General features: G+C 45.7%; 1 protein-coding gene across 8 annotated transcripts in view; it reads right to left on the bottom strand.

Moving 5' to 3' along the window:
• Positions 1 to 26,760, bottom strand: part of RAD51B (RAD51 paralog B) — an 814,189-nt gene that overhangs the window by 124,814 nt on the left and 662,615 nt on the right. The window lies entirely within an intron of this gene.

The following is a 26,760-nucleotide window of genomic DNA, read 5'->3' as shown; positions in this document are numbered from 1 at the left end:
ACACTATACAAATACAAATTGAGGGTGTTCATATGTATATTACAAATAGCTATTACATTATAGGTATATATAGGTAAATATCTATATATATATAGGTATTTGTGCATATATATATATATACACACACACATATACATACACATGGGCTTCCCTGGTGGCTCAGCAGTAAAGCATCTACCTGCCAATGCAGGAGATGCAGGTTCAATTCCTGCATTGGGAAGATCCCTTGGAGAAGGAAATGGCAACCCACTCCAGTATTCTTGCCTGGGAAATCCCATGGACAGAGGAGCCTGAAGGGCTACAGTCCATGGGGTCACAAAAGAGTTGGACATGACTTAGTGACTAAACAACAACAACTATATATATATACACACACACAGGCACATATATGTTGGTCTTTGTATGTATATATAAAACACTATACAGAAAGACAAATCATACATACAGACATGCATGAGCCACTGGTTAAGTTACCTAAGACTTCCCAATGAAACCACAGACAATAAACATTTGACTCTTACTCTTACTGAGGGTTGAATTGTGTCCCCCCAAAGATATACTGAAGTCTTAACCTGTGAATTTGACCTTATTTGTACATAGGGTCTTTGCAGATGTAACCAAGATGTGAGTTAAAATGAACTCATACTAGAGGAGAGAGGGCCCTTATTTCAATATGACTGGTGTCCTTGTAAGAACAACAGAGACAGACATGCAGGGGTGAAGGCCCCATGGAGATGGAAAGAGATTGGAGTGATGCATCTTATAAGCCAGGGAACTCCAAGGATTGCCAGCAACCATCTGACGCTAGGAAGAAGCAGAAGAGGGGTCCTTCCTGAGAGCTTGGATGGCTCTACAGGCACCTTGACTTTAGACTTCTGGTCTCCAGAACTGAGAAAATGCGTTTCTGTTGTTTTAAGCCACCCACTTAAGCACCAGTGTGTGAGTCTTTGCTAGGGCAGCCCTAGGAAATGAAAGGCCTCCTGCTGTGGAATGGAAGGGAAGCAAAGCCTTCGTGTTCACCAAGCTTTTGCATCTGCTGAGCCCCCACTTCTTGGCCCCTTTCCCTGGCAGTCTCTGTCTCTCAGGGGAAGGGGTAGGGTGGAGATACTTAACTGTTTCCAACTGAAACCAACATCTGACAGATTATGAAGCTCCTATACCCCTCCACCCCGCCCCCAGTCCTTGATGGTGATGGCTGATGGCTCAGGGCAACTGGCCACCTACCCTAAGTCCAAGCCTGGTCATCTGGAAACGGGGAGGTGAGAGAGGATGACACTTCATAACCTTTCTCTCCCTGCCCCACTCTCTCCCAGCACCAGGACAGCTTTTTTGAGAGCTTTGAGCACAAAGTGTGGTGGAAATTTATGGCTAGTGTTCTTCTAGATGGGAGTTTCAGGCTGTTATAGAGTTTTGTCTTTTCACTTTAATGGTACACAGGAATCCTCCCCACCCTCCTCCAAACAGCCACACATCTTTTTAAAATTTGCACCTTTTTTTTTTCAGACTGGTTTCCTATGGTGAAGGAGAGGGTAGGAAATGCCCAATAAATCATCCATCTGTCCTCACTCAATTGAGAGGCAGGAAATGCCGAGAACAGTCCCCTTACCTTTTCCACTTTGAATATAACAAGAGCTATCAGGACCCTATGAAGGACAGCCTCTCTGACAGCAGTATTAATTCTGCGAGCCCACTGGAGTTGTTTACAGGCACCAGACCCAAAGGCGGCAGGCACGTTTGGGATGTTGACTGCCTCTGCTGCCCACCCCTGCCGTGGGCAGCCTCTCCCTGGGCTGGCCCTGGGAAGTAGATGCAATCAGCTGCAATCTAAGGGGCTCCATGTCCATGGCATGGTAGTAACTCTCTGCAGGACAAAAGGAATTTTAATCCCTAGTCCTTGTCTTTAAGAAGTTTACAATCTAGATGGCACAACAGCTAAGTCATGAACATCAAGAAAATAATCCCATACAAGGGGGTTTATAGGAAATTTCCCAGGAGAGGTTTGGTGTGTATCGAAGAAATGGAAGATGCTTGCAGGCATGAGGACCAGGAAGGGTTTGGGAACACGATAAGAGGAAGAAGATGCCAGAGCTCCTGAGAACAGCCTGGAATGAGTGGTGAAGCCACTCATGTGCCTTCTCGGGGGATGGTGGGAAGCTGGGGCGTGTGGAGAAGGCCAGGCAGGGACAGGAAACAAGGCTGGAGAGGTGAGCAGAGGCCTTGAGTTGGGGGGTGGGGGGTGGTCTTGAGAGCTTGGCTAAGAATGGTAGGCGGTGGAGAGGGACAGATTGAAACTATGCCCAGAATCTGTGTGAACGGGTTGTTCCTCCCAAACGGTGGCTTCCCCTTGGACTTGAATTCAGAAAAAGGCCTGTGAGGCCTGATGGGGGCTCCACCCTAGGCTTCCTGGTGGCCATGTTGTGGGTTCTGACATGCGCTTCAGAGCAAACCTTCCCTCAAACCTTGTGGGATGTTTTCTCTTCCAGTCTCCACACTAGAATCACCCTTCCTTGTTCCCTGTCCCTCTTGCTCTTTCTGGCCACCTTGCCTCTCAGACGGCCCCCACCCTACCCTGCCTCCCCCCCGAACCCCATCTCCTCTGACCTTCCCTCCTCACCTGGCCCCTGCCTTCGGGGCAGGTAGGCCTGTCCTTCAGGAGTATGAGGCATTTTCAGCTGGGCCTGCTTTTCTCCTCAAGACTAGCCCTCTGGCTCTGCTGGGGCCACCGTGCTCCATCTGACCCGGGCTTTTAGGAACAACCTGGGAGGGAGCAGGCTGCTCTGTGGAGAGGGGGGCATGCAGGGAGGGTGCGAACAAGAGGATGGTGGGGAGGCCGCTGGCTCCTGGGCAGCCCGAGCTAGGCCCTGGGAAGGAAGAGACCTCAAAAAGGACGATAGGAAAGTCAGGCCTGAAGGTGGGTCTTTCCTGAGTGAGGTCTGTTCCCTTCACCTGACCAGGAGCCACGAGCCTTTGTGCCTTCAACAACAACACTTCTCCAGGCCCCAGAAGGCTCTGGACATGTGTGGACACTCAGCACATATCTACTGAATAAGCGAAGTGGGGGTGAAGGGGTGAGTGGGTAAGTGAGTAACTCAGCAGTGTCCCCACCAAAGAGAAGGGACCCTCTCTGCAAGCCCATGGCATATAATGGGGTTCTGGACACTCTACCCTCAAATATGGCAACTTAAGACATGAAATATTTTAAGCTGAAGGAGTCTAAGAAAACAATAGAAGCAACAAAGTCACTCTGACTGTCCCCCTGACCCTTCTCCCCTGACTCAGCCCATAAAACCTTCATGTGAGGGGTGCCCTTCCTGTGACCGGAAGTATATCTGTCTCTGAAGACAAAGGAACGCCAAGAAGAATCCTAGCAAACAAGTTTTGCCAAGTTTCCCTGCCACTGGCCTCATGTTTCTATCCTATCCCTCCACGACTGCCCACTCTTCATCCGACCTAGCATGAAAATATCCAATCTGTTTCTCTGGGTCTCCCTTTCCTGATGAAGGCCCTCGTGTCATATAAAACCTACATTAAATAAACGTGTATGCTTCTCACCTGCTAATCTGTCTCTGGCACTTTAATTTTCAAGCCCAACCAGGGACCTTGAGAGACTGCAGGAACATTTTTTCCTCCCTCACAGGTCGATGACCAGACACCTCAGGAACTCCGGCAGGCAGAGGAGGGGACTCACTCCCACACCTGTCACCTGTTTCGGCCACACTGAGTCACGCCTGGCTGCAATCGCAGACAGCACTGAAAACGTCCCCTCAGACCACACGTTTCACCCCCCCACTAGATGGACCTAGACCCTCACTGGTTTAGGATGTGAACTGCCCGCTTCTCTTGAGGGCCAATGTGGGCTTCTTCTCCCTGCAATATCTGCTTTATGGACTGGATGTCAAGGCTTAATGTGTTATCTCTTTCAGAAATATTTTAACTGTAAAAGATGACTGTACTACACTCCACATTTGTGCGTTAATGTACAGTGTTTGTTTTTCTCTCTCTGACTAACTTCACTCTGTGTGACAGCCTTTAGGTCTACCCACATCTCTACAAATGGACCCTATTTTGTTCCTTTTAGTGGCTGAATAATATTCCATTGTATATATGGACCATACCTTCTTTATCCATTCATTAGCTGTTAGACATCTAGGTTGTTCCCAAATTGTACAGATGAACTTGTTTCCAGGGCAGGAATAGAGACAAAGATGCAGAGAACAGACATGCGGAGACGAGGGGCGAGGGAAGAGTGGGATTGACATATATACACTACTTTGCATAAAATAGCTAGCTAGTGGGAACCTGTTATAAAGCACAGGGAGCTCAGCTTAGTGCTCTGTGATGATCTAGATGGGTGGGATGGGGCTGGAGATGGGTGGGAGGGGGGTCCAGGAGGGAGGGGATATATATATAGAGAGAGAGCTGATTCACTTCCCTATACTGCAGAAAATATAATTGTAAAGTAATTATATTCTAATAAAAAAGATAGCTGTGCTGAGCATATCGCATTTAACAGTGGCGAAGGAAAGGAAAGAAAGGGACCCAACACACATCAATTCCCTATTATGAACTAGTCACCATGCTAGTACTCTTAAGAAGTCTTGATTTATCCTAATTCCTCTACTGCTACTCATTCAACAGTACCATGTCCCAGGCATGGTCTAGACTTGGGGAAACAGCAGGGAAAAAACAGAAAAAAATCCTGTCCTCATCACATTTACATTCTAGTAGAGTAAACAAACAAACAAGAAGATGAAGAAGAGGCTGTATAGGACAAGGAAGGTGATTCATGCTGTGGAGAAAAGTAAAGCTGGGGAGGAGACAGGAAGTGCCAGCAGTGGGAATTGGCAGTTGGAGGGACACAATTTAAAACAAAGTGGTCAGGGAAGGCACCACTGAAAAGTGTTATCTTTTTGGATTGAAGAAATGAGCTGTGGTGACATTTGGGAGAGATTTTAGATGCAGCAACTGCTTGCAGAGGGTACGGTCCTGTGCAGGCATGATTTGTTCAAGGCTCAGCGAGGAGGGCAGCCTGGTAGGAAGAACGCTACGTCCATTCTGACCATGGAGAGAACTAGCTTTTCCAGGTAGCTCATCTGGCTAATTCATTTTGCTAAGGAGGTCAAAGTCATAGGCTTAAAATACATTGTTGCCCAACATATGTCATCTCACAAGGGCAGAAGGGACAATACAAGAGAATGGATGGTCTGTTACAACTCTGTCTTTCATGCTGGTCTGGAGCCCAGCGCCACTGCTGCCACCTGTCTGCTTAGACAAATCACGTTCTCTGAGCTCAGATAAATCACAATCTCAATTTTCTGTTTTGCAAAATGGGTACATGCTTAATAACTTTCACCTGAAGATATTGGACTATATAGGACTATATTGTATAAAGCATTTGTAAACTGCGATGTGCTGTAGAAATTGTTCACTGTTGTTATAATTATGCCATAAAGCAATTCAGGGGCTCTGTTCAGCTCATGCTGGATCTGTAAAGCCATTCTAACAGGCAAATATAATTTCTTAGTTCTGTTTGCCAAGTTGCAAAGACTATTTTTACTTATTATTTGGAGTGGGAAAAGACTGCATGAGGCTCTCTGGATGATCTATCAAGCCATTTCCCAAACTTGAGATAATCCTACGATCCCCACCCTTACCCCACCCCTCCATCTTAGTTTCTGTCTCCCAGCCTCACTGCAGACAGCCAATCGCCTCTGTTACTAAATCCCATGGTGTGACCTCAACTGGGCTCTCAGTGCTGCCAACAGCTTTCATCCTTTGGTTAAGCCCTTGTTTGCTCCCTGCGGTGAGAACTCCAAACCCAAGTCCCCAGCCCCACATCCACTCCCCTTGTTCCCGGCAGATGGCTTGGCTCTGGCCACACTAAGGTGCAAGTTCAACAACATGGGCTTTTCCCTGCCTGGACATTTCTTGTGTGTGTGCATGCCAAGTCGCTTCAGTCGTATCTGACTCTTTGCAACCCTGTGGACTGTAGCCCTCCAGGCTCCTCTGTCTGTGGGATTCTCCAGGCAAGAACACTGGAGTGAGTTGCCATGCCCCTCTCCAGGAGATCTTCCCAACCTAGGGATCAAACCTCTGTCTCTTAATGTCTCCAGCATTGGCAAGCAGGTTCTTTACCACTGGTGCCACCTGGAAAGGCTGGACATTCCTTACCAAACCTTAATCTACTCTTTACCCATCTTTTCTAGATCCAGAGCCAACATTATCTCCTAGTGGAGGGGATCAGGTCTTTCTGTGCAGGTGGGCACATCACACTGTCTATAAAAGCAATCAGAGTGAACAAAAAGGATTTATCAGTAAGGAAGCTGATCACTGTGCTGTTTTTAAGAGCTGAAGCTGGGACCAACTCTCTATGCCTAACAAAAGGGGATTGGTTGAATTCATTATGGGTTCAGCCATGAGATATCAAGAAAAACTTTATAAGCAGTAAGATTCCAATTTTTCTAAGGGCCAAAAGAAACAAAATTTTTTCACAACAACACAAATATGTGCATAGGGGTATAAAAGACTGGAAGGAAATACACAAAAATATAAATAGTGATTATCTTCAGGTGATGAGTGTGTGATTTTTATTTACTCTTAGTACTTTACCATGCTCTGAAATTTCTACTGTAAACATATAATATTTTTATAATTAGAACACAAGGCAAAAATAGTATTAACAATGTTTCTCTGAAGAAAGGTCACTTGTGATTTAGTTCTGCTTGTTTCCCTTTAAATGCAGCATTTCTGGGTGGTGTCTGGTTGACAGCTGCACAGCAACTCTTGTTACATGTAAGGACTAGAAGCAGAGAAAACCATAACCAATTAACATTACAGCGGGAACCGAGGCATGCAGAATGGGAATGCCTCAACGGGAACGTGTCAGTACTAATTTTTTTTTTTCCACTGTTGGACAGGTGTTTAGGGGAATGCGCTAAATTTGCTCCAGATAATTTATATTTTTTAAAATGCTTTGATTGCTTCATTTTTCTGCCTCCTTTTTCATGGGAACTTTTCACATGTGGAACCATTTGGTTATGGCTATTTCATTCTAAGTCTACTTAATCTATTTATCTGAGGCCCTACTGTGTGCCAGCGCTGGTAGTGTAAGGGATTGTCTACCAGGGGTTCTCAACAGGGGATGGTGTGGCACCCCCCACCAGGGGCTTTGGAAGTGTTTGGGGGGTGTTTTTTTTGATTGTCAAGTCACAGAAGAAAGGGCACTACTGACTTACAAGGGGTGAGGACCAAGGTTGCTAAACAGCCTACACTATGTAGACAGTCCTGTGTAACCAAGGATTAACCTACCTCCAGTGCCAACACCCTGGGGGAGAAGAACAGAACTGGGTAGTTGATGCTGACCACATCTGGGAGGGACAGAGAAAGGAGGGCACAGCTGCTTCTCAGCAGCAGCCTAGTATCACCGTGCTGAGACAGGGTTACTGGATTGCCCAGGTTTTCCAGCAAAGCCAGAAATGTAGATGATGATGTAAAATTTCCTGATTTTTAAAAAACACTGCATGGGCCAAACAAAACACATCTGTGGGCCAGATTTGGCCCTCAGGTTGCCAATCTGCAACCCTGTCTTAGGGAAAGACACAGTCCCTGTCTTCATGAGAGTATAACGGAGCCCTTATAAGTTCAAGTTCAGGTTCAAGAGTGGACAAACCCGGGTTCACATTGCAGCTCTGTCATTCACTACCTACGATTGCAGGCAAGTAAATATCCTCTGAACCTCACTTTCCTACTCCATAAAACAGAACACTCATTGGGAGTGCTGTGAAGATTAATCTTAACAGAAGTCCCCAACAACTTGCACGTGCAGAATGCATAATAAAGTAGAATGACCATTATTATTAAGTATGTCACAGCCTAAAACAAGCACCTACTGGGTACAGCACACTGTGCTAAGTGCTGAGGACTTAACAAGTAAGTGCGAGAGAGAGTCCTTAACCCAAAGGGGTTTTCATTCTGGAAAGCGAGAGAAACTCTGGATATTGTGAGTCAGTCAGTTATAAGAATGTTACCTGCATCAGTTACAGGAGACCAGGGGAGGGTCCTTTGTGTGGAGGGGGGCCAAGGAGTGGGGGTCCTTCCAACAGAGAAGGAGCAGGAGGTGCAGACCAAGCAAAGGTGAGAGGATAAAATCATCATAATAACTGGTTATTACAATAATAACTGTGAAAAAAAAAATAACTGTGACATGCTAGGCCCTCTCTAAGTACTCTATGGGTTGGTAAGTACGATCCTTTGGCTTCATACACATGAGGGACAAGGCATGAGATGGGAAGGGTCCCCTGGAGCCAGGGCATGGGGGTGCTGAGTGCCAGGCCAAAGCATGGCAGACTATCTCACTTGTTGGCAGGGAAGAGGAAGCACGGAAATGACCTGTGGGAGTCGTCATCAGGGGTCGGTGAGCACAAGATGAAGGAGAAGTGGACACGAGACAGCAGACATTTGGGGAGACCCTGTGTGGGGCCTGGGAATGGGTGGGGAGCCCTGTGAAGGATGCTTTCTTTACCAGGTCTCTGGATGGAAGAAATTTGGGAGGTGGTGGGGGATGCTGCCAAAGCTGACTGCCTCAGGGGGATAATGGGAATTTTATAGAAGGAAAACAATTTTCAACTCGTCTCTTACCACCTGCATGCTCCTCTGGCTCTCCTCCACTAGCATGTCCGTGTTCTCTGCTGACCAGGTCTTGTGGTTGCAAATACCTTTTCCTTTACTAATTTTGAAAATTTGGAAGCATCTCCTTCTTTTGCTAATGTACTATTATCTTCAACTCTCTCCAGAAAATACTCAGCCCCTCTTTGTCCCCGAGTCTCTATAACAGAGATCATTGCCAGGGTTGATGGCTTGAGCACAGCAAAGCTTCCAGAGTTCTGACCCTTCCAGGCTGGCTGATATAAAATCCCTTACTGCATACAAAGGAAGAGTGTGCAAATTCTGTGAAACAATTTTTTTTTTCAGGGGGAAACTGGTAATCCACTAAAAGAACAAACTGTTTCTGAGCACTCCCACACCATTTATAGTCCAGCAGGCAAAATGTTGTTTATACATGAGGCCCATCTACTTCTCAAAGTAGAGCAAGCCACACCTCTCTCAGAGAAGATTTTTGTTAGCTGTGATTATGATTTATTTGACAGGATGGAGAGTAATAAGACTATTAGGCGGGGCATGAGTGATGCCTGAGGCTCTCTAGCCATAACCTGTATTAGTCCGAACCAGTGCTGTTTCACTGCAATGCATCTGTAAGAAAGAAAAACTCCACAAAATATCACTGAACACCTCAGTCCCAAAGGTGGACTCCCTGGTGGCTCAGATGGTACAGCGTCTGCCTACAATGCGGGAGACCCAGGTTCGATCCCCGGGTCGGGAAGATCCCCTGGAAAAGGAAATGGCAACCCACTCCAGTACTCTTGCCTGGAAAATTCCATGGACAGAAGAGCCTGGTGAGCTTACAGTCCATGGGATCTCAAAGAGTTGGACACAATTCATCAACTTTCTTTTTCTTTCTTTCTTTTGGTCCCACAATGATAGTACAACTCTCATTGGGGATCATGCACCTTAAGGCTTCCAGGAAAGGACTCCTTGCTCTGAAGTGAGTCACATGTTGTTGGGTCTGCATTTCCAGGAGGCAAAGTGAACAAGCACAAGTATGTGGTGGATGGACACCAGGCAGAAGGGAGCGTCTGTCTGTGGTGTAGACACAGGAAGGGAGTGGGGCCTACTGAGGAGAGCTGAGAGGGTGTCTCTAGGTTGCTACATTGGACCCTCAGATGTTCGAGACCCGCTAGTTCTTTTCGTAAAGGAGGACAGCCTATGTTCCCCTTCAGAGACCTCCTGCCCGCCACCCCCAATTCTTCTCCCAGGTCCCACCCCACCCCGTGAAACACATGCAGGACAGCTCGCAGAGGCAGGATTATTACACAGCAGTGTGAGTTGACCAACATTTTCACAGGCTGCCTCCTCGGAGATGACAAGTTTCCTGTCCCCAGAGATGGCCAAACATCAGCTCAACATCCATCAGCAGGGATTGCGGCTTCTTCAGAAACGAAGAAACACCTTTCAGACCCTTCTTTCCTTCTTCTAGAACCTCCTATAGAAATGTGTCTGGGGCATGGATGAAGTACCAGATATAGGCTAACAACCCCATGGTTACTGGGTCCTGTGATTAGGTGCACGTCACTTCTCTTCGGTCAAATGGGGATTTGGGCTCAAAGAAATCTGAGCTGGCTCCTGGGGTGAACATTCTGTGACTTGTAGTTGTTATTGCTTAGTCTCTCAGTCTTGTCCGACTCTTTGGGACCCCATGGATGCAGCACGCCAGGCTTTGCTGTCCTTCACTATCTCCTGGAGTTTACTCAGAATCATGTACATCATGTCAATGAAGCCATCCAACCATCTTATCCTCTGTCACCCTCTTCTCATCCTGTCCTCATTCTTTCCCAGCATCAAGGTCTTTTTCAGTGAGTCAGCTCTTTGCATCAGATGGCCAAAGTATTGAACTTTAGCATTAATCAATGGAAACAGTGAGAGACTGTTTTTTGAGCTCCAAAATCACTGCGGATGGTGAATGCAGCCATGAAATTAAAAGACACTTGCTTCTTGGAAGAAAAGCTATGACAAACCTAGACAGCATATTAAAAAGCAGAGGCTTTACTTTGCCAACAAAGGTCCATCTATTCAAAGCTATGGTTTTTCCAGTAGTCATGTAAGGATGTGAGAATAGGACTACAAAGAAAGCTGAGTACCGAAGAATTGATGCTTTTGAACTGTGGTGTTGGAGAAGACTCTTGAGAGTCCCTTGGACTGCAAGGAGATCCAACCAGTCCATCCTAAAAGAAATCAGTCCTGAATATTCATTGGAAGGACTGATGCTGAAGCTGAAACTCCAATACTTTGGCTACTTGATGCGCAGAACTGACTCATTTGAAAAGACCCTGAGGCTGGGAAAGATTGAAGGCAGGAGGAGAAGGGGATGACAGAGGATGAGATGGTTGGATGGCATCACCAATGTGATGGACATGAGTTTGAGTAGGCTCTGGGAGTTGGTGATGGACAGGGAGGCCTGGCGTGCTGCAGTCCATGGGATCGCAAAGAGTCGGACATGACTGAGTGACTGAACTGAACTGATTCCAATGAATATTCAGGACTGATTTCCTTTAGGATTGACTGGACAGTGGCTCAAAAACTGGGGCTGTTCCAAGTCCAGCTCAGAGCCTTGGGATTAGCTTTGTCCTTCAGACAGGAGGGACAGCTGGAAGCATTATCTGGTGACTTTAGAAGGACCCGACATGGCCCTGGGCTCTAAGTTCTCTCAGCTCCCACCCTGACTCCCAGTGCCTGAAATGTCAGCCTCTTGGTTATTCCCTGGGGATTTGAATCCTCTCAGAGACTGATCAGGGGTTCTGCACTCAAATGCAAATTATGCCATTAAATGCTATAGGGGTGGGAGGAGGGATTAGCTGACAACCCTGGGAGCCTTGCCTAAGGCCTTTGGGAGTGACAGCCCCCCACAGGGGTAGGTCAGGAGGGAAAGAGTAGAAAAAGGGAGAGAGCTCAGGAGGGGTCAGAGGCCTCTGGCCGCCCCCACTTCATCTCCAGTGTGCTCTGGAACATGGCCCTGGATGGGGGACTAATCCCTGGGCCACTCACGCTCTTCATTGTCATGGCAGGGTCAGGACCCCCACCCCATGTGTCACTGGCTACACTTTTGGCCCAGAGTGCCCTGTGCTAACTCGTAGTTCTCCAGGCTAGGCTCAGAAACCAGGCACATCCCTTGTTCCTTTCCTTTCTCAGAGGCTCAGAGAAGTTAGGACTGAAAGCAAGCAGAGGGGCCTGCTGTGGCTGCAGCTTGGGGAAGGGCACACAGACAGTGAGTGGCTAGGAACCAGCTCCAACAGAGTAAACCAAGCTCTCCTTCCTGCCCTCTCCCCATTCCACCCCACAACCCTTTCCAATCAGCCAGTCTAAAATTACCATATTTACAGCGTCTGCAGCCAAGCCGAGCACTAAACAAGATGAATAGCCATGACGCACGAGCTGAGTAAAGTATGCAGCAGGGCTAGGCTGGGCTGTGCTGGGCACCAGGGTGAGTGAGCCACAGAGGGAGACTGGTGTGGTCCCAGGTAGGGTGATGGACAGGATTCACCGGGCACTAAGTGGAAGTGAGAGAGGGGCAAGGAAGCCCTAGCAATGTCAGTCTGCTAGAAACGGAGAGAGATGGAGCAGTTAACAAAGGAGGGGAGAGATAGAGATAGAGAGCTATAGATAAACGGATGGATATAGTTAGATGTGCTGTGCTGTGCTAAGTCGCTTCAGTCTTGCCTGACTCTTTATAGCCCTATTGACCATAGCCCGCCAGGCTCCTCTGTCCATGGGATTCTCTAGGAGAGAATACCGGCATGGGTTGCCATGCCCTTCTCCAGGGGATCTTCCCGACCCAGGGATTGAACCTGCATCTCTTACCTTTCTTGCATTGGTAGATGGGTTCTTTACCACTAGCACCACCTGGGAAGCCCAGATAAATGGATAGATAGAATATGAGAATATGATGCTAACTTTACAAAGCTTCTCCTTTTCCTCCTTTTGCCTTCATCCCTAAGAGTAAACTGTTGAGGCCTGTAAGACAGGATCCTTTAAATTATGTGTGTCTGTTTTGGGAGTCCTCCACGGCAGACTTGCTTTGACCTCTTAGAGTGAGACACCCATGTCTCTCAGTCCCCTTTCCCCCAGTAGCCCTTTTCAGGTAAGCTCTGCTCAGCCGCGCAGACTAAATGACTCCATTCATAGAAAGGGTCTGAAAGTCTGGGTGATGATGGAGCTCTGGGAGAAACCAGGGGGACAATGGGAGTGTGTTCTGAGTCAGGGTGTCCAACATTCTGTCCCAGCCTGGCCTGTTCTTTCCCTGGGAGGGAAAATGCCCCCACAAAGAAAGTGGAGGCTCAAGACCTGCAGATGTTTTCTCAGAGAATTTCAGAGCCAGGAGAAACCTAAACCCACCAGTGATAAGGGCAAGAGATGGGCTAAGGAATCTAGGTCCGCAGACTCAGAGACATGCCCTGATTCTCTCATCCTGAGGCTCACAGAAGATTCCCTGGCATCCTAGGGCTCTGAGTGAGCCAGACTGCTGGAACCCTATGCTCCTCCCTGGAGTCAGAGCACCTCCACTCTGGTCCGCTTTCCAGGCTTCTCTTTAGGTTTTCGTTTCTTTTCCACAACATTTACAGTGACGAAAATCAGAGTGGAAATCACTGGTCTGTCCTGGCAAGCAGGAAGTAGAAAGCAGTACATGGTGGCTGGAAGGCAGGCAGGCAGAAGGAGGGTCGGTAGAAACAGGGTGGGATGTGGCAGAGGACGCTGAGAAAAGGAGTGAACACTGAGGGAGGCTGGGATCAGCTCTTCCATGTGAACTAGCTCTCAGAGGAAACCATCTCCCCGAGAGAACTGGAACCAGCCGCCAGCCGCCATCACCCTGCTGGACCCTGAAACGGACCCCAGAGTGGGGGCTGTTTGTTAAGCAACTGTCAAGCTCCCTTGAGCCATTCTCAGCAGAAGGTGATAAGAGGCAGGACGTGCTGGTGTTGGAGTCATAAATGCCCACCCAAAAGTGCTTCCAAGCTGAGGACATCCTCAAATAGGCACACCATGCAGCACATGTCTAAATCTGGCCCTGCCCTCAGGGTCTTTCAGAATGTGAAAATACTGATAAACTACACAGAAGTGTTTCTGTTCTTCTCTATGGCCCAGAATTGCTAAGAACCCCCCACTACATCATTAATACGGGAAGAAGTAGGCAGTTAGTCACCAAGATGGTGGCTACCATTCTCTTGGCTCTGTCCTGTGTGTGTGTATGCTCAGTTGTGTCCAACTCTTTGCAATTCCACGGACTGTAGCCCTCCAGGGTCCTCTGTCCATGGGATTTCCCAGGCAACAATCCTGGAGAGGGTTGCCATTTCCTTCTCCAGGGGATCTTCCCAACCCAGGGATCAAACCCATGTCTCTTGCATCTCCTGAATTGGCAGGTAGATTCTTTACCAACTGTGCCATCTAGGAAGAACTGGGTAGACCCATATTTCTCAATTAGCCAGGAATCCCTCCTCCCTTCTCATCCTATCTCTGAGACCTCATCTTCTGTCTCCTTCACTGGCTCCTCTTTTCCACCCTCCCTTAAATTATATTTCTTCCAGGTTTGGGCTTCTGCCTTCTCTGAATTCTACTCTGAGTGCCCTTATTCTCTGCTGGCTCCATTCATCATTGAAACCCTGTGACCTCAGCCCCCACCACCTCCTGAATTGCCCGCATGTATTTCCAACTGTCTGCTGAACATCTCCAGTTGGACGTTCTACAGTTGTCTCAAATCACACATGTCCAAAACTGATCTCATTATCTACGCTCTCCTGCTTCCCATGACAAGTCCCTCCATGGTCCCTCCCCTATCCTTTCTCTCTCAGTCAGTGATATCACCAGCCACTCAAACATCCCAATGGAAACCTTAGAATCACCCCTGACCCCTCTTTCTCCCAGATCAAGGTCTGTCGGTGTTAACTCTGATGAGCCCTTTAACTCTCTCTCCCTTCCATCTGTGCCACTCTAGGCTCTTAGCATCTCTCTGCTGTTACAATGCCTCCTACGGGATCTCCCAGGCTTGCATCTCCCTCCACATTACAAACAGGAGACAATTGTCTAAACACAGATTAGATTCAGTAAACATTTGCTGAGGGCCCACTCTGTGCCAGAACCGGCATACAACAATAAATATGACTGGGAGGATCTCTGTCCTCATGGGGCTCACATCTCAGTAGGGGAATCAAAAGGGAAAAAGCACAAGACACGTGAGTGAATAAAATACTTTTAAATTGTAGTAATAAGGGGTAGGGTGAGTATCTGTGCCACCAGCCATGTAAAGACCTTCAAAGGCTCCTCAATATCTATAGAACAAAGTTCAATTCCTCAGCTTGGCATGCAAGGCCCTTGCCAATCTGGCCCAATCTTTTTTCAATTGCTCTTCCACAACTTCTTTTATCCTCAAGCCCCTCCATTCTGTGCTCCAAATCCCATTCATCTTTGGATCCCAAGTCCCTTGTTACTGGCAAATAATAAATGGGTAATAAATGTTTGGGGAATCGATGTGTGGATGAATGAATGATGGATAGGGTTCCAACCAGAGTAATGCCCTCTCCCCTTTCTCACGTCTGGTCTTTGGTGAAGCTTTTTTGCAATGGCTCCTTCCCCTGAGTCTCCATGGTGTTTCCACTGTTTCTGCCCCAGGTACTTGTAATATCTGACTGTCTCTCCTGCTAGCCTGCTAAGGCATTGAGGGCGGTCTTGTTCCATTCTGAAAAAATGCCTGGCACAGAGTGGGTGCATGAAACATGCCAGCTGAATTGACTGTGAAGAGCAGGAAGCAAAGGCAAGTGATTGTTGTCCTTTGTAGACTATTTCCTGCTAAAACAATTTTAGTGGCCAAAATATTTGGATGGAAAGAAGCAGTGTGGAGACATCCATTGCCAAGTGGATGGCCAGAGGCACACACCTCCTTCTGTTCAAGGAACAGCTTCAAAGAGCCTAACTTTGTCCCTGTGTCTTTGCCTTCAAAAATATTTTTGCACAACCAAGGAGAGAACAATGAAGCAGATATGTGTCAATGGTGACTGGTGCTCAAAGGTTTGCCTGTATTCATGTGAACAGACACTCTCCTGGGTTGTGAGTTGGCTCTAGGGTTCAGTTCATCCCTTCAAAGGATGTGCAAAGAAACAGCACCATTTCCATCCTAGCGACTATGGTACTTGTTTCTTTCCAATGACCTTAAATGGAACCTGTCTTCTGTGCTGTTCCCATGTCTCATTCTTGGAACTCCCTAATCATTATTCCCTAAGACCAGAATAATTGAACACAGGGGTCTGTTGGTCTTTGGTAAATACATTCAGAGTCCGTGGCTCCTTTGGCAGGATGAGGGAAAAGTGGACAGGGAACCAAGAGTAAAAATTGCAATAAAAATCCGATTAAAGGTAAGAATGAAAATAGGAGTTAGATTTTCTGAAATTTTTTTAGGCTTGGTGCCTGCTCTCAGAAAGGTACTGGGCATGTGCCAATCTGCCAGGCTTTCTCAAATCACTGTTGATTCATTTGAATTTCACACCTGGTCACCTCATCCTCTTTTCTTTTCTCAGTCTCCCCAGAAAGCACCCCACCCCTGACCTGAGCATTTCATTACTCCTATGTCCTTAGGGACCATTTCAGATTTTTTCTTGACAGCCGTATTTTATTCACTCTGGTTCAATGTCGCCAACTCAACTATTCTCAGCCAAGCCTCCAAAGGAAATATGATCAACTTGCTGCGTCAGATCATTTGGAAATAGATACGATTGGCTTGGAGTCACTCCACGCGGGGCTGTAAAATTGCTCTCTTTCCTTCTAAGTGGGTTGGGTCAAACCCAAACTGAGGCAAGAGGTTTCCAAGGAACACAGAGGAAAGGACTGGAGTAAGTGGTGGTGATTCAGTCAGTGGACCTCTTGCTTCTGAGTCAGTATTAACCTTTCACTGGCAGCAAGTGTATGTAGGCGGCCTTCACAGTCAAACTAAAACAGTGAGGTCTTCAACACTGGGGTTCATGAAACATTTTACAAGAGTAGCAAGGATGCAGGCTTGGTGTGAATCTCTTCATTCAAGCCAATTTCTAGCTTAAAATTTTGTGTTTCCAAAATAAATGAAGGTTAGCTAAGTCAATTTTGAGATTTATGTATCTTGTGTAAAGTTGGCAGGGTGTCTATACTTCCATTGGGCCAGCTCCACAAAATACTATTGAAATTCTCACATGTATTGTCCCAAGTCTCTCTGGAATCTTAAATAGGGTTAATTTATTCTTTGAGTTAATTTTGCACTGTGTCATTTTGTTCTAATTAATTAAGAGGTGTCTGGTATAATGAAAGAGCCTAAGTGGGGAATCAGAAAACCAGGTCAAAGCTCAAGCTATGTTATTCATTGGGCAACTCCCTTACAATACCTCAGTTGCCTCATCTACAAAATGGGAATTGTGCTACATGCTTTGCAAACCATAAAGTATCATATAAATATAGGGAGGTTTCCGTCTTAGAAATGCCTCTGTGATTGAAAATGAAGGGCTTCTCCAGGTTCCACTGAAGTAGTGGGTCAAAACAGCATGATAGGGATATGAACGTGGGTGCTCAAATCAGTGGAGAAGGCAATGGCACCTCACTCCAGTACTCTTGCCTGGGAAATCCCATGGACAGAGGAGCCTGGTAGGCTGCAGTCCACGGGGTCGTGAAGAGTCAGACACTACTGAGCGACTTCACTTTCCCTTTTCACTTTCATGCATTGGAGAAGGCAATGGCAATCCACTCCAGTGTTCTTGCCTGGAGAATCCCAGGGACGGCGGAGCCTGGTGGGCTGCCGTCTATGGGGTCGCACAGAGTTGGACACGACTGAAGCGACTTAGTGGCAGCAGCAGCAGCAGCTCAGATCAGCAGGACACTGGCCTGTTAGCAAGTCTAGTTCCTACTGAAGCAAAATCCTTTAATCTCATTAATTAGGATTTTTATATATCTTTTATTTGGGGTAAGTCTTAGAAGCAAGCTATTCAATCTTATACTCAATGGAAGAATTTTTCTAGATTTTCCTGTCAAGAACATCATGGGAATGCTTAAAAATCAAAATATGCCTTTGCTATTGGTATAGCTACTCTGAACAATGTATGGATGATTTTTTAAAAATTAAAAACAGAGCTACCATATGATCCTATAGTCCCATTCCTGGGCATATATCCAGAGAAAACCATAAATTGAAAAGATACATGCACCCTAATGTTCATAGCAGCACTTTTTACAATAGCCAAGACTTGAAGCAGCCTTAATGTCCATCGACAGCTGGATGGATAAAGAAGAAGTGGCACATATATATATACAACGAAATATTACTCAGCCATAAAAATGAATCAAATAATGCCATTTGCAGCAACATTGATGGACTGAGAGATTATCATACTAAGTAAGTCAGAGAAAGACAAATTATTTTAGGAGATCGCTTATATGTGGGATCTAAAAAATGATACAAATGAGCTTATTTACAAAACAGAAATAAATTCACAGACATAGAAAACAAATTTATGGTTGCCCAAGGGGAAAGAGGGGAGATAAATTAGGAGTTTGGGATTACAATATACATACCACTGTATATAAAATAGATAACCAACAAGGACCTACTGTATAGCAAGAGAACTATACTCAATACCTGGTAATAATCTATAATGGAAAAGGAAGTCAATAAAAAGGATATATATATCCTATATATCTGAAACTAACACAATATTGTAAATCAACTATAGTTTAATAAAAATTAAAGTGGAATAGTATGCCTTTGCCATGCTATATGTCTTGCTAAGTTGCTTCAGTCCCGTCCAACTCTTTGCTACCCCATGGACTGTAGCCCACCAGACTCCTCTGTCATGAGATTCTCTAGGCAAGACTACTGGAGTGGGTCACCATGCCCTCCTCCAGGGGATCTTCCTGACCCAGGGATCGAACCTGCATCTTTTATGTCTCCTGCATTGGCAGGCAGGTTCTTTACCATTAGCACCACCAAGGATGCCCAAGTATGTCTTTACTGAATGGTTTCTAGGCCCAGGACTTCTAGGTTCTAGAGAAGAGGTGTAAAAGTCTTTGACTTCAAGGAATTCTGTGTGTTGGGGAAGAGGAGATTTTACACAGACAATCATGGAGAAAAAGCTGGAAGTGGGACGGTAGAAGCTCTCTATGGAAGAGGTTAACAAACAATAGCCCTGGGGCCAAATTCAGTCTACCTCCTATTTTTGCAAAGAAAGTTTTGTTGGAACACATGCTCATTGGTTTATGTCTGTATTATCTGTGGCTGTTTTTGAACTACAATGGCAGAATTGAGTAGTGACAAAAACAGTATGGCCTATAAAAGTTTTCTGGTCTTTTACAGAAAAGTTTGCTGACCTCTGGCCACAAAGATTACACTGACAACATAGCTTTGCAATGAAGAGGGTTATTTGGGTGACATAAAAGTACAGAGCAAGTTTTGGGGATGAGAAACCATACCCAAAGAATACTGTATGCCATCCAGACTCAACTTTCCTCTCTGACCTGTAAGGGTTTCCAAAGCAAGGATTCTTCAATTACGAGGGACATAAGTGCTGTTTCAGTAGCAGAGAACATTCCCACCGTGGACAGGCATGATTAATTGATTGTGATGGGCAGGCTCACCCTATCAAGACTCTGCACAGGATGTGGCATAGATACATACATGTGCATAGACTCTGTAGTAGGATGTGGCTTCTGGGAAGGACTATGGCATTTCTCCTTGGAGAGGGGCAGGTGGGCTGTTTACCTATCACAGCCAGTTCTCTTTAACCATCTATTCGTTGCCACAAAGGACCGAGTTGCCAGATTTGAATAACTTAACCTATATCCTGTCAAGTCTTTAAGGAAAGAAGGGATAAATTGAATTGGGCAGGATAAGGAATTCCAGGGGGTACAGAGGTCAGGCAGTCTCTGGGCAGGAAACAGCACTAAAAACCCTGAAACATTGAAGAGAGTTTTCTTCTCTGTGCTCCATGAAGGAGAGTACACCCTCTTCCTTTCTGCTTTTCTTATTAAAGCACTTGGAGGGGAAAATGAGAATAAAAACAAAGCAAAAGCAATTACCACCATTTTTTATGGCCAAAGATGGAATTAGGAAAGAAAACAAAAAAACAAAAAAACACGCTCTGGTTTTCACAACTCTACTCATCTGGCCCTACTCTACAAACTCTTAAATCTTACGCCTCATGTGAATTCTTCATTCTAATGATGTTGGTTTCCTTCTTGCCAACACACCATTCAATTACACCTTTTGCTCCTGGTTGAAATTCTACTTCATTTGGGGTCCTCTCAAGCCTCCCTCGGCTTCATAAAGCTTCCCTCACTGCTCCTAAACCTACTCTCTCCCCTTCCCGCTGGCTAGCCTCCTTGCGTGCTTCTCTAATTGTTTTAGGTCTTCCCAGACGACTTTCATGGGGTGGATGTATCATGCATTTCAGTAGCATCTAGAACCATGCTAAACCCAAGTTTACAAATACTTTTTGTCTGACCATCCAGCTAATAGTATGTGTCATTTAGAGAAAGGAGTGATCAAGCTGGAGAATAAATAACCCTCTCATTTCTCTATGAAGAACAAGCTCTCGGGAAGGTAGCAGGTGAATTAAACTGAATAAGAGTGAGGTGGATTTGTGACGTTCACAGTTCGTGGGGTCAGAGCTTATCTCATTTGTCAAGGATTTCTGGCTTTTAAAGAGTTCTGATGACCCCCCACACTGGTCTGCAGTGGACCCCTTGGACTTTGAGCCTCAAAACGAACAGAAGAAATTCAGAATTTTTCTCCTTTGTTTGATCTCAGCAAATAGTTGGAATTCTCTAGATCTTGCATTAAAAACAAAACAAAAAGAGGAAAAAGACAGGATTCACTGATGACTTGAAAGCACTTGGAAAGAGCTGAAAACAGACAGATCTGTCCAGTGGATTCTGTCCATGTTACCTCGGCCCAGCTGCTGGGGTCAGATGCCAGCACAGACATGCTCTTACAAGGACACATCCTGTCAGGCTTACAGGGCCTACAGGAAGTACCAACACAGAAGACAAGCCTAACACCCTTCCTTATTGCATCCATAAAAAACAGCAAATGCAGGAGGCTTAGCTCACAGCAGCCTAGAAGATGTGGGCCCAGTTGGAGGCCATACTTAGCATCCTTTCACCCAGATGAGGGAAAAAAGTCCCTCCTTTCTCACCCCTTCCCCAAAATTAAAACAATGAAAATCAGTTCTCATTATCCCGATAATTAAGTCCCATTCAGCCAGCTGACAGCGGCCAAAGAATGATTTTTCTGTGCTGCACTGTGTGGCTGCCCTCCATGGCCCCATTCATGGGCCACTGTGTGCATTTAATCACCCTTAGTGGGCTGAGCTAATGAAATGCTAGGGCCTTGCCCTGCCCTGACCCTGCTGCTATTTCTATCTGAGCTCAGCACGTCCTTTGCTTGACAGTTGCAACCGAACAAGCAGATTTTTCTCTCCCATCTATGGAGTGTAAAGAGCCTATTTTGGCAGCCTGTGGGGCTGGGGACCCCGCTGGAAACCCAGTGAATGCCCCTGGAGGTTAACTTGCAAAGCTGTTTTCCAGACTGAGAGGCGGAGTGGAGGAGGGGTAGAGTGCTGGAGACCTGAAGGCACTGAGGGCTGTGGCCCCCATGCATGGGAGGAGGAAAGGCAGGGGGCTCTTCTGGGGTAGAAAGGGAAGATGAGCCTGGTAGAAGTAAGGGGCCATGCAGTGGGGCAAGCTGATTTATCCTGATGCAAACCTGAACAAAAGCTCTTTGTCAGTTATCGAAAATCTCCCTCCCTCACTGGGGTCAAAGTGAGAAAATCCATCTCGTTTGGTTTCCAGTTTGCAGAGCCTGGTAAAAGTAGGGGCTCCCTGCCTCGAGACTGCTCCCTTGAAATTCGTAGCTGTTGTTTTAATGATTCCCCAAGATTCAGAAGTTAGGGAACAGGATACTAAAATGATGGGACTCAGCCATATTAAAATTTAGAGAATTACAGTTAGCTAATGAAAACAAAACCTGAAAAACAGTTTTCTTAGAGGGAAGGTGGAGAGAAGAGTCTACAAATGTACAAAAATGTGTGAGCCTGGTGGCTTTATCTGGAAAGGAGACATCTAATGAAGGACCTGAATCAGGGATGACAAACTCAAATGCCCCCAGGGGCCAGAGAGGTCACCAAAATGAGTGAAAGGAGACAGGTGGGAATTGTGGCCAGTGAGAAAACACCTGCCCGTCCAGGGAAGGCAGCTGAGATGCGGCCTCTGCCCCTTCTTGCCATACAGATAGGCAGGCTCTAAATGACATGATTTTCTGTGTTTTGTTAAAAAAAAGAAACCAGAAATCTCTAATTCTTATATGAAATCTCCAAATTGTTAATGTTGGAAACTAATTCAAGATGTTTAAAAAAAAGAAAACAGGCATGGTAGCCAAACAAAATATGTTAGCATACTGCAAGCCCACTCCTCACGTTCTCAGGGTCTGGGCCAAAAGCACAAATGGAGGCCCATGTATCACATGTCTAAATACTGAAAAGGTAAAAATCAAGCTCACTAACTGTTAAAATATGTTCTGTCTGCCTATAATGAAAACAAATGCCTTCCTATAATGACCTGGAAAGTGAAAAGTGAAAGTGTTACTCGCTCAGTCGTGTCCGACTCTTTGCAACCTCATGAACTGTAGCCTGCCAGGCTCCTCTGTCCCTGGGATTCTCCAGGCAAGCATACTGGAGTAGGATGCAAAGCCAGGTATAAATTCAGAGTTCGAGGGCACCTTGGAGTTCCTTACAGAAACGGGGCAGCAGCGGGGAGTGCTGGTTCCTGGTCCCCAGCTTTTTCTTCCCACTCCTGGCTCTGTCCCGTGTTGCCCGGGGCCTCATACCTTCACACAGACACTCCAGCCCAGAAGTCCAAGCTTTGGCTCCAACCCTACATTTCAAACGATCACCCTTTGCTGTCCCTCTGGCTTTGTGGTACCCACATCAAGGGTGCAGTCTGCCCCTTGGGGGGGACAGACCCACATGGGCTTAGAGACCCAGCACATGGTCTAGAAGGAGGAGCATAGACTCAGGTTGGTCACATCTCTTTGGTCCATGGTATTAGACAAGGGCCAGAGTTAGGCCCTTTAAAGCATGGGTTTCAAGGCAGGGGTCCTCCTTACCAAGATCTTGATGAAAGTGAAAGAGGAGAGTGAAAAAGTTGGCTTAAAGCTCAACATTTGGAAAACTAAGATCATGGCCTCCGGTTCTGTCACTTCATGGCAGATAGATGGGGAAACAGTGGAAACAGTGGCTGACTTTATTTTGGGGGCTCCAAAATCACTGCAGATGGTGATTGCAGCCATGAAATTAAAAGATGCTTACTTCTTGGAAGAAAAGTTATGACCAACCTAGAAGCATATTAAAAAGCAGAGACATTACTTTGTCAACAAAGGTCTGTCTAGTCAAGGCTATGGTTTTTCCAGTAGTCATGTATGGATGTGAGACTTGGACTATGAAGAAAGCTGAGCACCGAAGAATTGATGCTTTTGAACTGTGGTGTTGGAGAAGACTCTTGAGAGTCCCTTGGACTGCAAGGAGATCCAACCAGTCCATCCTAAAGGAGATCAGTCCTGGGTGTTCATTGGAAGGGCTGATGTTGAAGCTGAAACTCCAATCCTTTGGCCACCTGATGTGAAGAGTTGACTCATTTGAAAAGACCCTGATGCTGGGAAAGATTGAGGGCAGGAGGAGAAGGGGACGACAGAGGATGAGATGGCTGGATGGCATCACTGACTAGATGGACATGAGTTTGGGTAAACTCCGGGAGGTGGTGATGGACAGGGAGGCCTGGCATGCTGCGGTTCATGGGGTCTCAAAGAATCGGACACGACTGAGTGACTGAACTGAACTGAACTGAAATATCCATGGAGGAGTTGGGAATTGTAGGAATTGGTTGTGCTAGAATACCTAGCACCCATTTTCCATGCCTGACAACACCCTGTTTTCTTCTGGGGGGATAATCTCTTCCCTATAGGATACAGTCTGTGGATAGAGCTGGTTATTAGGAGATCTGTGATCTAAGTTAGACCAATCAGATGCTTATTCACTGGAATATGAGTTTTGAGCAGAGGGACAAAGAGAATGAAAATGTTAGGAATGTCACTCCATCTGAGCAGCATATCCTGAATAGACTTTTATGACCCTTTTTGTGATTCTTTTTTTCTAGAATTCTTACCTCCTAGATTCCAGAACTTAATTGCTTCTCATCCATTTCTGTGACTGGGTCTCTAGTCTCCCCTCATGCCTGTAGGTATCCTACCTCCTTCTTTGAAACTGCCTTGGGCTTATGTTAGCCAGAGGTGTTTCTGTTACATGCAACCAAAGAACCTTAACGGACACAAGTTAGTGTATCCATTTATCACTATACCTAATGCACCATGGGTGGAGAAGGAAATGGCAACCCACTCCAGTATTCTTGCCTGGAGAATCTCATGGACAGAGGAGCCTGGGAAGCTACAGTCCATGGGGTCACAAGAGTCGGACATGACTTAGTGAGTAAACCACCACCAATGCACCATGGGTACTGACCTTCAGTCCAGTTTACCCAGTGTTTATCGAAACTTTCCATATATCTTGACCTCAGGGTATCTCACTGAAGGATATGATGTAGAGGCTTAACACAAAAACAGTGGCGCTACCCCAGGTTTCTTTTACCCAGTTACACGGATTCAGTTTCCTTCTTGGTTTTCCCCAATTGTGGAATGTTCATTTCATTTTTCTCTTCACAGCATGAGCTGTTCAGAAAATGGCCAGCAGGCTCTCAGCACTTCAAAGGACACTCCCAGAATGAGTATATAGTTGGAATCAGTATGACAGTGAGTCAGCCTGGTGAGCCTAAGGCCTGCTGTAAGATTGATGTGTCAATATCACATGCTTAGAAACTAGCTTCCAATGCGCCTGACTGCCCTTGAACAAAGCTAGTGGGAAAGGCTGAGGGTTTGCCAGGTTGAATGAAAAATAACGAAGAGGGGGCTAAGTGAGGGGTGGGTGAAGATATGGAGGAAAGAAATGAAAAGAACTAGGAATTGATAACAGAAAGTGCTGGGGTCACAGTGAGAGATGACATGAGTATATGACATTAGGGGCAGCAGATTCCTAGACCAGCTTTTGAAATCAGTAGCAATATTCATTGCTTAACTTTTAATCTCATTGCTCTTTCATCATTTACCATCACCTGGGCTCTTATCTTGATACTGTTCTAGATGTCTACCAACCACAGGGGTAATTTAGAGGTTAAGAATACAGGAACTCTAGGGCCAAACTATAACTGGAGTGTGTTTGAACTTCAGCTCTACCACTTACTGGCCCAATGACCTGAGTTAGGCAAGTTATTTAATCTCTCTGACCCTCAATGTCTTGACCTATAACATAGGGTGATAATGATAATGCATGTAAGCATTTAGTATACTCTGGTACATTAGTGCTCAACAAATATTAGCTACAATTATTCACTCAACAAATGTTTATTGAGCATCTATGATATTTCATTCCAGGTGCTATTCTGGTCCTTGGGATATATCAATGAGCAAAATAGACAAAGATCCTTGCCTTCATGAAGATTACATGCTAGGGAAGGTGGGAGTGAGGGCAGAGACAATTAACAATGTTGGTGCTATTTTTAATATCTCACCCAGTTATTATTATCTGACCCAATACCCACCTATTCCACCAAACTTTCTGAAACTTCTTTAAATCTTTATCCTCTTCTTTAAGCATTCCGCTCTTCTTGGTGTCTTAAATGAAACCAGTGTGGCCCTGAGGACGTGGTTTTTCCCACTGCCCTCAAAAGTGGGTTATGCTTTTTCTCTCACTGTCCACTTATCCCAGAGCCTGAAGATAGAGAAGCTGGTTTCCTTTTTCCTCTTCATCTTATATAAACTGCAGCTCTTCCTTAGGCTGTATCCCTCTTCTCCCATTTTGTTGCTGTCATCAACAACCTCCTCATCACCCATTTATTGCACACTGCAGCACCCAACTTGCCCTCCTTCCTTTCATCCCTATTTCTGTCATCATTCTTCATGACTTTAACATCCTGAGTTCCTTGGCCTCCTCACTTCCAGTGATCTGTTCTTCCACCTTCCTCACCTACATTAAGATGGCTATAGCCTAGGTATTGTCATCACAACTTTTCAAGTCTAGATTCCATTTGTCATATGATCCAACCACCAGTTTCATCTTTCCAATTAACTTTCTCTAGTGTTTCTCCTCCAATCAATTAAGCACATCTGCTTATTTATTATTTTTGTTTTGTTTTGCTCTGTTTTGTTCTACTTTCCACCTTCTCTTATATCCTTGTTTTTCTCTTTACCCATCATCAGTGTTCAGTTCAGTTCAGTTCAGTTCAGTTCAGTTGCTCAGTCATGTCCGACTCTTTGTGACTCCATGAATCGCGGCATGCCAGGCCTCCCTGTCCATCACCAACTCCCGGAGTTTACCCAAACTCATGTCCATCGAGTCAGTGATGCCATCCAGCCATCTCATCCTCTATCGTCCCCTTCTCCTCCTGCCCCCAATCCTTCCCAGCATTAGGGTCTTTTCCAATGAGTCAACTCTTCGCATGAGGTGGCCAAAGTATTGGAGTTTCAGCTTCAACATCAGTCCTTCCAATGAACACCCAAGACTGATCTCCTTTAGGATGGACTGGTTGGATCTTTTTGCAGTCCAAGGGACTCTTAAGAGGCTTCTCCAACACCACAGTTCAAAAGCATCAGTTCTTCGGTGTTCAGCTTTCTTCACCGTCCAAGTCTCACATCCATACATGACTACTGGAAAAACCATAGCCTTGACTAGATGGACCTTTGTTGGCAAAGTAATGTCTCTGCTTTTTAATATGCTATCTAGGTTATGGCCCATTATTATAAACACTGCCTACAAATACTACAAATATCCTCTACTTCTTTGCCCCTCTTCCCTCAAGTCAAACTTGCCTAGCACAACCCCAAGCTGATTAAATCTGACTACTGGAGAAAATAATATACTGAACTGATTGCTCAAACTGTAAATAGATGACTACTGCAGTTCTCAAATGAGTACTCAGTATTGCCCAGAAATCCTACATTGTTTTCCTAGTAAGTTCATTCCATTTTTTTTTTTCCAGGATTACACT

This window comes from Giraffa tippelskirchi, chromosome 7 (assembly GCF_054371585.1).
Source record: "Giraffa tippelskirchi isolate mGirTip1 chromosome 7, T2T-mGirTip1v1.2.pri, whole genome shotgun sequence".
NCBI classification, from domain to species: domain Eukaryota; kingdom Metazoa; phylum Chordata; class Mammalia; order Artiodactyla; family Giraffidae; genus Giraffa; species Giraffa tippelskirchi.
Note: the sequence above shows the minus strand (reverse complement) of the source record. Positions and strands in the feature narration are given on the sequence as shown.